Source organism: Mytilus edulis, chromosome 8 (genome assembly GCF_963676685.1).
Source record: "Mytilus edulis chromosome 8, xbMytEdul2.2, whole genome shotgun sequence".
Classification (NCBI taxonomy): Eukaryota; Metazoa; Mollusca; class Bivalvia; order Mytilida; family Mytilidae; genus Mytilus; species Mytilus edulis.
In genome coordinates this window covers 74,454,172-74,466,316 of record NC_092351.1, presented here as the reverse complement: position 1 = coordinate 74,466,316, position 12,145 = coordinate 74,454,172, and the positions used below count along the sequence as shown (strand labels likewise).

Here is a 12,145-nt window from a genome sequence, read left to right as displayed (position 1 = left end):
GCGAAGATGAAAACAATCGAGAACCTGGAATTCCGAACGGTTTTGTCAAATAGTGTTTAGATAATATATGCAAATTAAGTTCAAAAATATACTTAAAAATACGTTTTGCACATTTAGTACCTTAACAAGCTAAACCAAAGCCAAAAATGCCTGATATATGCCATTTATATCGATATTTCGACTATTTTATGTATTATGTCTGTTTAGTTCACACATCATTGTAAATATAACGGAATTTGATGAGACTGTCGTCAAAGTTAGAGGGTTAGCGCTATAAAACCAGGTTTAATCCACCATTTTCTACATTTGAAAATGCCTGTACAAAGTCAGGTATATGACAGTTTATGTCCATTCGTTTTTGATGATTTTTGTTATTTGAGTTTGCCATGTGATCATGAACTTTTAAATTAGATATTCCTCTTAGTTCAGTATTTTTGCGATTTTACTTTCCGTTAAGAGTTGTCTAATTGGCAATCATACAACATCTTCTTTTTAAAAGTAATTGAAAAATGAAAAACAAAATACTGCTAAATAACAGGAAAAAAAAATTCTTTTCAATTTTATTTTGACCCTTTATAAAGGTTGCAGTTCCGTAAATATTGACAATGCAATTTCCCATAGGAACTCCTTTTACGGCTAAAACTGTACCACTTTTACAATGAAGTTTTGAAAAATCTTATCCTAGAATTGAAAGTTCATATGCATCACAATTTTTTTCAAAGGTCAAAATATAGGGCAGTGCGGCATATTTTCAGCGTTTATATGCCCTGAACTTCTCAGAGTTTAAACTAACACTAATTTTCTTAACTACCCTTACCTCGAATAAAAGGTTACCACAGATTTCAATGTAAACAATATGCACATGTTTATTTACTGGTTACATTCCCAAGTTATGTCTCTGTGAGATGGAACACAGATAGCATGACTGGGAACCAGTATGTAAACAAAATTAATTTTCTATGAATATTCAAGATCTCCCCAAAAAAGGCGTGTTTTGAGAAACAGATGTATGTACAAAGTGCAACCTATACAGACATTTATTCAAATAGAAAACTCTCTAAAATCAGTTCTCCTCACATTAATACTCATTTATCAGAATTATCATCTTAAATAAATCACTGCGTATACTATAAGTTTTGCTTTACTATACATTTTATACCCCCTCCCCTGTTTCAATTTTTTAAAGAATTTGAAAACAAGACTTTATTTATTGCCAGCTTACCCTATTTGCATATTTTCTAATAAAAAATACCCAGAACCTGTTTAAAACTGTTTTGATAACATATTGAAAGCATATAAGAATACTATAAATGTAATGTTTAGCAGTCAATCATTACAACATTCAAGATTATATAAAGTATCCAATCCAGCCTCTGTCTCCAGTCCACATCTTACTGTATGCCTATTTGTCAATTAAAGAACACATTTTCTGCCTCAAATGGTCAGTTAAGAATGCGTGTCTCAACAGTATCATCTGTAACCATATATCTGAAACAATTTAGGTAATATATACCAGAAGTGTTCAAATAAAGTCATATTTGCAATAGTTGTATGTATGCAGATACCAGTCTGAAATATAAATTCACTTAAAATGTTGTAGAGATGACTGCTAACATCTGATTTTTGCATAACTTACAAGCATAGTTATTGTTTTCTATATCAAGAACTGTAAAATCATAAAATCATAGCATTTACAAGTTAAATTATTTGTTTTATGATCCAGGGGTAGGCAATTTTCTAAGTTTTTTGCCCATGGGGCCTCAAATTTCCTAAATCATTCTGCTGTTTCTAGCAATTTGGAATATTTAGTACATATTCAGGATAATACACACTATTGTAAGTTTTCTTGAGAAATTTTTGTTTTTCTAGCTTGTATTTATTATGCCATGTTGACAAAAAAGCAGATTTAGGTGTAGCGGTTTACTTTTTGGTTATCGAAAGGCCACATATACCCCATAAATAATATTCAGGAAGGATCTATGAGTTTCAATGACTGCTAAGAGTAAATATAAGCACTTCTTAACAATTTAACTTACAAATATGCAAATATTATGATTTAATTTTGTATCCAGGACTTTAAGTAAACTATGCATACTGTAAACTGTGCATTTATGCTGAGTCATCATGTTTAAGGCCCAGGATTCTATCAATCTTCATTAAATATTTATAAAACTTCATATTTGAGTTAATTTCTTTAAAATCTGTGAAAAAAGCAAATTTGGATAAATTCTGAAAGTTCCCCCTTTTCACCCTATATAGGTTGCATTTCTGTTAATATTGACAATGTAATTTTCCCATAGGAACTCCTTTTACAGCTAAAGCTGTACCACTTTTACTATGAGGTTTTGAATTTTTTTTTATCCTAGAATTGAAAGTTCATATGCACCACAATTTTTTTCAAAGGTCAAAATATAGGGCTGTTCGGCATATTTTCAACGTTTATATGCCCTGAACTTCTCAGAGTTTAAACTAACACTAACTTTCTTAACTACCCCTACCTTGAATAAAAGGTTACCACAGATTTCAATGTAAACAATATGCACACGTTTATTTACTGGTAACATTCCCAAGTTATGTCTCTGTGAGATGGAACTCGGAGAGCATAACTGGGAACCAGTATGTAAACAAAATTAATTTTCTATGAATATTCAAGATCACCACAAAAGAGGCGTGTTTTGAGAAACAGCTATATTTACAAAGTGCAACCTTTAGATTCAAGTGTTTCCCTGACAGAAACACTTACGTTTAGTCATGTGATCAAATTTACCTGACAATAAGAAGCTGACAGCTAACAGGAAAAAAGATGAGGTATGTATATATGTGAGAACAAGTCTGCAAACAAAAGTAAAAATAACAAAAAATACGGAACCACGAGGAAAATTCAAATCGGAAAGTCCCTTATCAAATGGCAATATCAAAAGAAATGCTCAAGCCCATCGAACGAATATAAAACACCTGACATATTCCTGACTTGGTACAGACATAAGGAAAGGTGGAATACACCTGGTTGTATAGCAAGCTAAACCTGTCACTTGTATGACAGTCGCATACAATTCCATTATATTGGCAAAAATGTGTTAACAAAACAAATTTATTTAACAATAATCAACTGTTTATTTCACAAACTTATTTACTGTAAAATCATGCAATATCTGTATTATGTAACTTGGTTATTTTTGTAGTTCATACCGGTCTCAGATGGGATGTATACGTCAGTGACGTGTGCTTGATACATCAATGACATGATCTGTATACATCAATGAACTGTGCTGTATACGTCAATAGAAAAAAAACCGGCAAACGACGACATGTCTATATAATATTGCAAACCAATAGTCACGCAAAGTTTAAAAACGACGCTAATAATTAAACAATCCACAAGGATTCAGCCAAATGTACAAATGTTTGTGTTCGGTTTCTTAAATTCTGATGGTTTTTCACGTAAATATAATTTGAAGAATACTTGGTTAAGTCCGCTATAACTCTCTAAATAGTCATTCTTTACTTTTTTATGTCATGTTTTGTGTACAGTTGTTTGTCTTTTTTGAGTCTTTTTGTTTGCCATAGCATTGTGTTTTTTTCGACTTATGAGAATAAAGAATATATAAATGTTCATTTGGTATCTTTTCTCTAAATTTTACATATAAATACACTATATCAAGTGTTCATAACATGACGACCTTACTAGAGTACATATCTTTTATCTATATCTGGTTATTTTGTCTTGCTATTAAATGTCATCAAATAAGAAATACCTCTTTTAATTGATTATAACAGTCTGATTAAAAACAGCAGACAAATCATCAGAAACTATCAGTCATAAGTGAATATAAATAGATACGTAGTCATCGGGCTGTACAAGCAGTTCCTTCTCATCATGTACTTATTTAAAGTAAAATCATTCAGTGTTATGCCTTATTGTGTAATGTCACCATGAATGGGAGGACATTCAATAAAGATTGACTCCCAACTCATTGTGTCCATTCAAATGTTACATGGATGCTATTATATGCGGGTTAGTTACACACAAGGAGTTATATATCATAATAAGAAACACAAACCCGTCATCATAGAACAGTCAGAAATATAATCCAAATGAAAAATTAACAATGAACAAAGTGCAATAAAATCGCTTGTAGTAAAGTTAGGTTTTTGTACATCACTTTTACGAAACATAATTGTATCTACTGTATTTTTTGTAAAGTTCAAAGTTATATGTTTGTCATTAACATGTTCAAGAACTGTTGTATTATTTGATAGTAGTTCATTATGTATTAGTCAAAAGTAAAGTTAAATGATATTATAGGCATAGTAAGCCCCCCTAATGATTCTATTTGCGAAGATTTCATTTGTTCCATGTATATACGATTGAAAAAAAACATCGTAAATAAGGTGCATAAAAGCTGATAATTTTTAAAGGATCGATAAATATGCAGTAATTGACACTTATATTCCTTTTTATTTGTTGTACATCCATTCACTCTGAATTGATAAATAATGCAAATAACGCAATGCATTTATATTTATTGTACAACTCTTTTTCTTTTTAATTTGATTTTAACCAAAACAGGTATATCGTATATGCAAAACAATCATCATGTAGTAACTTAAGGACAATGCAATGATAAGCTATTCGTTAATTGCAAATCTTTTGAAAATGATATATTAATTTAAGAATTTTGAAAAAAAACCCATCTTGAATGAAAGAAGAAATGTTTTGGCTTTTGCGTTTGCTGCTGTGTATCATCATTTTAATTGTGTTTCAGCTGAGCAGGTTAGACAGAATACTGCCATAGATAAATTGTTGTCAAATGGATATTCTTGCAAGATATATCTATGCATATATCTGATCAGTCAATTTATATAGGTTACTATACACTAACAGACAAAAACGGTGAATATTGCACCCTCCTGTCCGTTTACCACTTGTGTCTTGATTTATTCAATGAACATCAATATAAAAGTTTGATTTTTGAGGATCTATATTCTCTGCTTTGCCACGTTGCACGATGAATAAATCCTTGGTTTTACAAAAGCTTTCTTTAATTAACATTGTATACACGCATTAACCATTCATTCTAAATGTATGAACAATTCCTTGAATAATTTGGACATAATACAGGAGAAAACAGTATATAAAAATTGACACGTCTAGTAAAATTACTACCTACAAAACAAACACGCCTGTTTTCAGACTCTGTTGTAGACACAAGAATGAAAGAGATGAAACTGACTTGTTTTAAGGAACATGTGGCAGAGTGAAAGAATTTTAAACACTGTGAAAGAACAAGAATTTAAACAAACACATAAGAACTTGTGGGAGATCTTAGACAAGTGAAAAAAAACCCCAAGAATATTGAGGAAAACCTCGACGAGGATCATTATAGCATAATAATCTGTAAGAAGTAAAATAACAAAAATACTGAACTCAGAGGAAAATCATATTGGAAAGTTCCTAATCACATGGCAAAAACAAATAACAAAACACATAAAAAACGAATGGACAAGAACTGTTATATTCCTGACTTGGTAAAGACATTTTCAAATGCAGAAAACGGTGGATTTAACCTTGTTTGGTTTGATAGCGCTAAACCTCTCATTTTGTTGACAGTCTTATCAAATTCCGTTATATTTACAATGATGCTTGAACTAAACAGACATAATAAATAAAATAATCAACATACGGGTACAGTAGTCATCATCGTGTAACAATTTTAAAAGGAACAATTTAACAGAACACAAACACATCTATCTACAAACACATTAATTACTTCGCTTGTCTGACGTCAGAAAATTTTATACGTCACAGATTTTTATCGTTCAATGTTTATACCAACAATATTAATATTTCACATGGGCAATGTTTGCATACAGGGTTAAAAAATCAACAGTATGAAAGAATTAATTACAGAAATAGAAGGAGATTTAAAATAGTTCAAAAGTTCTATAGAATTTATAAGAATCCACAAATAATTCATTTCACTACGCGATTGAATAATTTTGACGTTTTTGGTTCAACGTATTTTCTAGTTTATAATAGAAATATATCATAATGACATATTATAGAATATATCCTGACAGGAACTTTTAAAGTATGAGAACCAACGAAACACAAAAAGTCGTATATACAAAACACACAAGCAAAAATGAAAGATAATACAAACACATTGACGGGATGTATAAGTATCGAGCCACGTCAAATGGATATCACACAAAACAATCAAACTGTAAAAGTAATATTAATGAAAGAACAAAGACATATGAATGAACAATATAAAACGTTGTTAAGATGATAAACAACATCAGTACGCAGAATCTATACATTAAGACCATCATGTATTAATTCTGAAGTTGATACGGGATATTTATCAACAAGGTCTTGGTACCTTCCGATGAACTTTGTTTTAGAAAACGGACGAGACAAGTGAAAGATCTCTAAGATATTGTCTTAAATAGAAATAACTGCGTGGCATACTGATTTGAATTTAACAAAAAGCATAAATTATTTAAAAAAAGAAGATAGTTATCAAAGGTACCAGGATTATAATTTCGTACGCCAGACGCGCGTTTCGTCTACATAAGACTCATCAGTCACGCTCATATCAAAATAGTTATAAAACCATATGAAACCCTATTCATATTATCTTGATATGTTTCTCTGATTACTCCAGGCTGTCAGTCTGGTTTTGTTTATTTTTTTTAAAACTATTTACCTGTTCACGGTATATGAATAAATCAAATTGACACTAAATAGCTGCTACATTTGTATCAATTAAAAATTAGGGAATAAAAACACTACAAAGTATTATAACAATGTGTATAAACTCTCATTTAATATTTAATTTCCATAAATAATACTATGGATAAGGTATGTATAAAACATTTGCAAAGATCGTATATGCAATTAGGAAACTGTCAATATATAGGTTGTAATTATTTAAACAGCTTTTTCATGATAGGAAAGGTGTTGATGTATGTATAATTAACAGACATGCTTCTGAATATAGCTTCATTCTTTCAAGCAAGTCTCCATTGATTTCAAATTAAACGAACCACAACGTACACTTAACGTGGCAAACCTTAAAGTGAATAATGTATATTTTTTTATCTATCGTGGAAAACACTTTTTAAAAGATGATATAAGTAACTGTATCATATTTTATCATTTTTGTTATAAATAAATGAGGCCTTCGTGAGCCCGAGAATACACATTCGTATTACGCCAAAACAAAATATATTCTGATAAATGGAAAATAAAAACAGATAAACTTATGCTACAAAAAGTTTCATATCATAACTTCTATTAATGTCTGGCTAAACAAAAAGTCACTCTGTATACATATAGCCATGAAATCGTCGAGCATAGATAGTTCTATATGAGTGCTTTATAATCATGCGGAACAGACCTTCCAAAGCTATAGTAAAATATGATAACAAATTTAAACATTAGCATACAAAACAATATATTAAAAATCAGTTTATTATTGAGTCCTTGTCATATTTTTAAATAGTAATTACTTAATCACATGACAGTTATTTCTGTATTTAATGATCGATATTGGCAGATATGTAATGATTTGTTTTAGGTTTAATTTGACTGTTTTATGAATCTTTTGGTTAACGACTGCAACCTGACGTCAAGAGTCGAAAAGCTCAAAGTCGGTCATTTCGAGATTTGCTGCTGGGACTCATTAATGAACGGACAGTACAGGACAATTTATATATGCATTTGAGTTAATGTTCTTATTTGAAACGTGAAGATATTGGATTAAATCGAAATTTGTTCTGCGATGTAGTAGTCATGTCGTACTGCTTGATTCAACACTAGACCTCATAATATTTAACTATAGGTTCACATTACTGACACTAATTTACAAAAAATTCAGAGACATTAAGTGCAAAACTAAACAACCGTTAAATGAAATACACACATCAACTTTTGAAAACAATCGTAATGGACTAGTTAGATGTATTTGCCTTATAAATACCATGTTAGCCCTATAATATGTTAGTAAGCATAAATTACTTCAAATTTATTTAGTAAAAAGTCTAACATCATCAGTTTTTGTATTCCACTGTATTGATTGTACTCGTAAATTCGGAATTGGTCACAATTCAACTTGATATTTCTCGACTATAGTATCATTCTTATTTTCCAGTCCGCGTTTGGAATTTACCCTTACTTGACAAGTTATTAAACATTTAAGAAATCAAACTCATACTCTACTTCAATGTGAACCATATTATCCGAATCAAGTCTAAACCATATTCGATCCTAGCTTTTCATTCAAGTATTTAATAGTCTCACAGGCAAATGGATGTTATAAACTATGACTACTGTGTAAATCAATACGTGTGCTAATAATTACTATTCAAAATTATGAAAGTTATCATATTCCCTCAGGCAAGAATTACCTTAGATGTATTTGGCCATTTTTTGTGTCATTTTTTGGTAAGATACATGTAGCTCTTAAACTGTTTCGGTTCTTATACATACTTTGTTTTCAAATATTCGGCCTTGGGCGTTCCTAATAAAGGCAAATCCAGAAAATCGCCAAGGACGCATGATATTCATAACTTGTTGTTTTCATTTTCTAATCTCCTGGTTGACTATCAGTGCCAAAGGTTTCATCGACCCAGTAGTCAGTATTTTGTTACTGACATGATTTATAACTTTCTTAACTTGTTCGTAAATTACATTTGAAATGATTAGAAACTAAGGTTTTAACAATCTCCGGCAAAGTTAACTTTAGATGGATTTGCCTTTTTTATGTCGTTTTTGGTAAAATAGCTCTACGACTGTTTCGGTTCTTTACATCCTTTGCTTTTATATATTCGGCTTTGAGCGGTCCTGTAAATCTAGAAAAAGCAGATCTGACGCATGCGATTTATTAGGAGTTGTTTATATGTTTTTATGTATGAAATATGCAACAGTCATCAATATGCTTGGTTTTTATCGTGTTTTTTCTTTGATATATTTTATAAAGCAAGACATTGTTTTACTTAAGCTCACCATATCTCTGCATTCATTTTGAAACATTGAAAGTCAACCAATTAATCAAATGATTGAGTGTTGCTCATTTGATATTCAGCGGTCATTTGAATACAAACGCAACACATCGTGTTGTGTCTATATATACAGTTGTACTACGATACAAACTAAGAATTGATAAATTAATAATTATCTCGTCAAGTGTGATTTGGAATTGGTCGATATTGCTGTAGACATTAAACACAAGTTCAGAATGGGTAAAGTAAATGTCAAAAATTGAGTTCAACCACAATTCAAAAGTTGGTTCAAACTGTTTCAGCATGGTGAATTACTATGTTATTGTTTTTTTATGATATTTTAAAACTTCTTCAGATGATAGTGAACGTTCACCACAAAAGTCAGATTTTTAATGGTTTTTATTTATAAAAACAAGAAAAGAAAAGATAAAACAAAAAACATCACAACACAAATTTTGATAAGCTGCATTTTGATATGTTAAACAACTAAATTATCTGAGGTTGTTTTTTGTTGGAAATATGATTTGCCAGGTTTGTTTCTATTGTGACTGGAAGAATGGTTTAAAGCCTTTTCCACTTAATTTGTTTTTCGTTTAACTGTGCAATGAGAAAATACTTACTAGTCACATTTCATGTTACTGCACTCTCTGAAATATATAACTATAAATAGTAACACCACAACACAACGATTACAAGAGTATATTTTACTGAGAGGTATCAATGTTTCTTTTAAGTAGAGATTTAACAACAATAATATTATAATATAGCATATGAAATGAATTTCTGATAAAAGCTGTATACTATATACAATTGTTCTCCCGTTTATTGTTCATTATCAATCAATAATCAGTCTTCTACAATAAGTACCCGGCCACGTGCATTCTGTGTAGTATTTTTGTTTGTATCCATCTGATGAGTTAATATAAAAAAAAAGGTGTGGTATGATTGCTAATGAGACAACTGTCCAAAAGAGACCAAAATGACACAGACATAAACAACTATAGGCCACAGAACGGCCTTCAACAATGGGCAAACCCATACCGAATAGTCAGTTATAAAAGGTCCCGATAAGACAATATAAACTAACGGCCTTATTTATATAAAATTAAAAAATGAATGAACGACAACCACTGAATTACAGGCTTCAGACTTGGGACAGACACATACATAAAACAAGAATGTGTCCTCAGTACACGAATGCCCCACTAGCACTATCATTTTCCATGTTCAGTGGACCGTGAAATTGGGGTAAAGCTCTAATTTGGCATTAAAATTAGAAAGATCATATCATAGGGAACATGTGTATTAAGTTTGAAGTCGATTGGACTTCAACTTCATCAAAAACTACCTTGACCAAAAACTTTAACCTGGAGCGGGACAGACGGACGGACGGACGAACGGACGGACGGACGAACGGACGCACAGACCAGAAAACATAATGCCCCTCTACTATCGTAGGTGGGGCATAAAAAGTGTCGGGGTTAAACATATAAGCATGATCCCAACCCTCCATCTAACATGGGACAGTGGTATAACAGTACCACATAAGAAAGAACATAAGCCTTTTTCAACTGATTTTTATAGTTCGTTCTTATGTTGTACTGTTACACCACTGTCCCAGGTTAGGGGATGTTTGAGATCCAAATACATGTTTAACCTGTTTGAAGTCAGGAGCCTGTAATTCAGTGGTTGTTGTTTGTTGAAGTGTTACATGATTGTTTTTCGTTCATTTTTTGTACATAATTTAGGCCGTTAGTTTTCTCGTTTGCATTGTTTTACATTTGTCATTTTGGGACCTTTATAGGTGACTATTCGGTATGGCCTTTTCAACTGATTTTTATAGTTCGTTCTTATGTTTTACTGTTATACCCCTGTCCTAGGTTAGGGGATTGTTGAGATCCCGCTAGCATGTTTAACCCCGCAACATTCTACATGTATGTGCCTGTCTCAAGTCAGGAGCCTGACATTCAGTTGTTGTCGTTTGTTGAATTGTTACATATTTGTTTTTCGTCCAATTTTTGTACAGAAATAAGGCCGTTAGTTTTCTCGTTTGAATTATTTTACATTTGTCATTTCGGAGCCTTTTGTAGCTGACTATGCTGTATGGGCTTTGGTCATTGCTGAAGGCCGTACGGTGACCTATAGTTGTTAATTTCTGTGTCATTTGGTCTCTTGTGGAGAGATGTCTCATGAATAATCATACCACATCTTCTTTTTTTATATTTGTTAATATAATATGTATCCTTTACAATGTACACACACTAAATGACGAAAGAGTCTTCATTTGTGATCGACCATATTTTTGTTTTAAAATACTTTAATTTTTGTGTTGCATTTTTCCTCTTCTATTTTTGCGTGTAGTACATGTTCGAAACATTTATTAAAAAGCTTCATTAAAGAAACAAGGCTTATACAATTGTTTTATCAAAACAAGATGTAATATGTTTGTCAACGATGCAACTCTAAGAGATTTTCTAAGAACCACAACTTGATATGATATCACACGAACAGATCAAACATACAAAATGTATGTCAAATGTAGATACATAATGGTGTGACGGTGTATGCATTCCCAGAATATGATTATGTTTCCAGGAAAATGGTCATAGTTCTAGTTTTTACTAGCCTTTTCGTATATGTATTTTCGTATATTATAGAAAACAACCTGTCAGTTCATGTTTTACTGTAACTTAATATTTTTTACCTTGTACACTTAGTAATCGTTTAACAAATCTGCATATCTTCAGGGAACAAGACATATTGCAAGAAAAAACTTTTAACACTATAATTGCTTTTTGGTCAGAAGGACAACTGATTGATGAGAGAGGGAAGTTGTATTGGTTATAACTCTACAAATACAGCTTGAAAGAACACATGGTAAAAAAACAAGGTAAATATTTATTACTTACATATATAAACCACGAGTGCTAAAAAATGAGATAAGAAAAAAGTAAGATTAGGAAACATTATAAATCAGTTGTAGCTTTGACTCGTAAAAATATTTGGATAATATTCTTAATCACATACTGTATATTCAGAAATAATTTGCTCGAACAAAAGACAGAAAAATCTTATATAATTGATGATTCGAAAATGGCAAATGTTCAAACAATTAATGCTATCACATTTTAAAGTA

At 31.2% G+C, this 12,145-nt stretch overlaps 1 long non-coding RNA gene across 1 annotated transcript; it reads right to left on the bottom strand.

Moving 5' to 3' along the window:
• Positions 1–7,308: 7,308 nt before the first annotated feature.
• Positions 7,309–11,937, bottom strand: LOC139487103 (uncharacterized). The gene is made up of 3 exons (XR_011655747.1): positions 11,919–11,937; positions 9,630–9,656; positions 7,309–7,415 (listed from the first exon to the last, which is right to left on the bottom strand). It is a non-coding gene; the product is annotated as an uncharacterized lncRNA (long non-coding RNA).
• Positions 11,938–12,145: the final 208 nt, after the last annotated feature.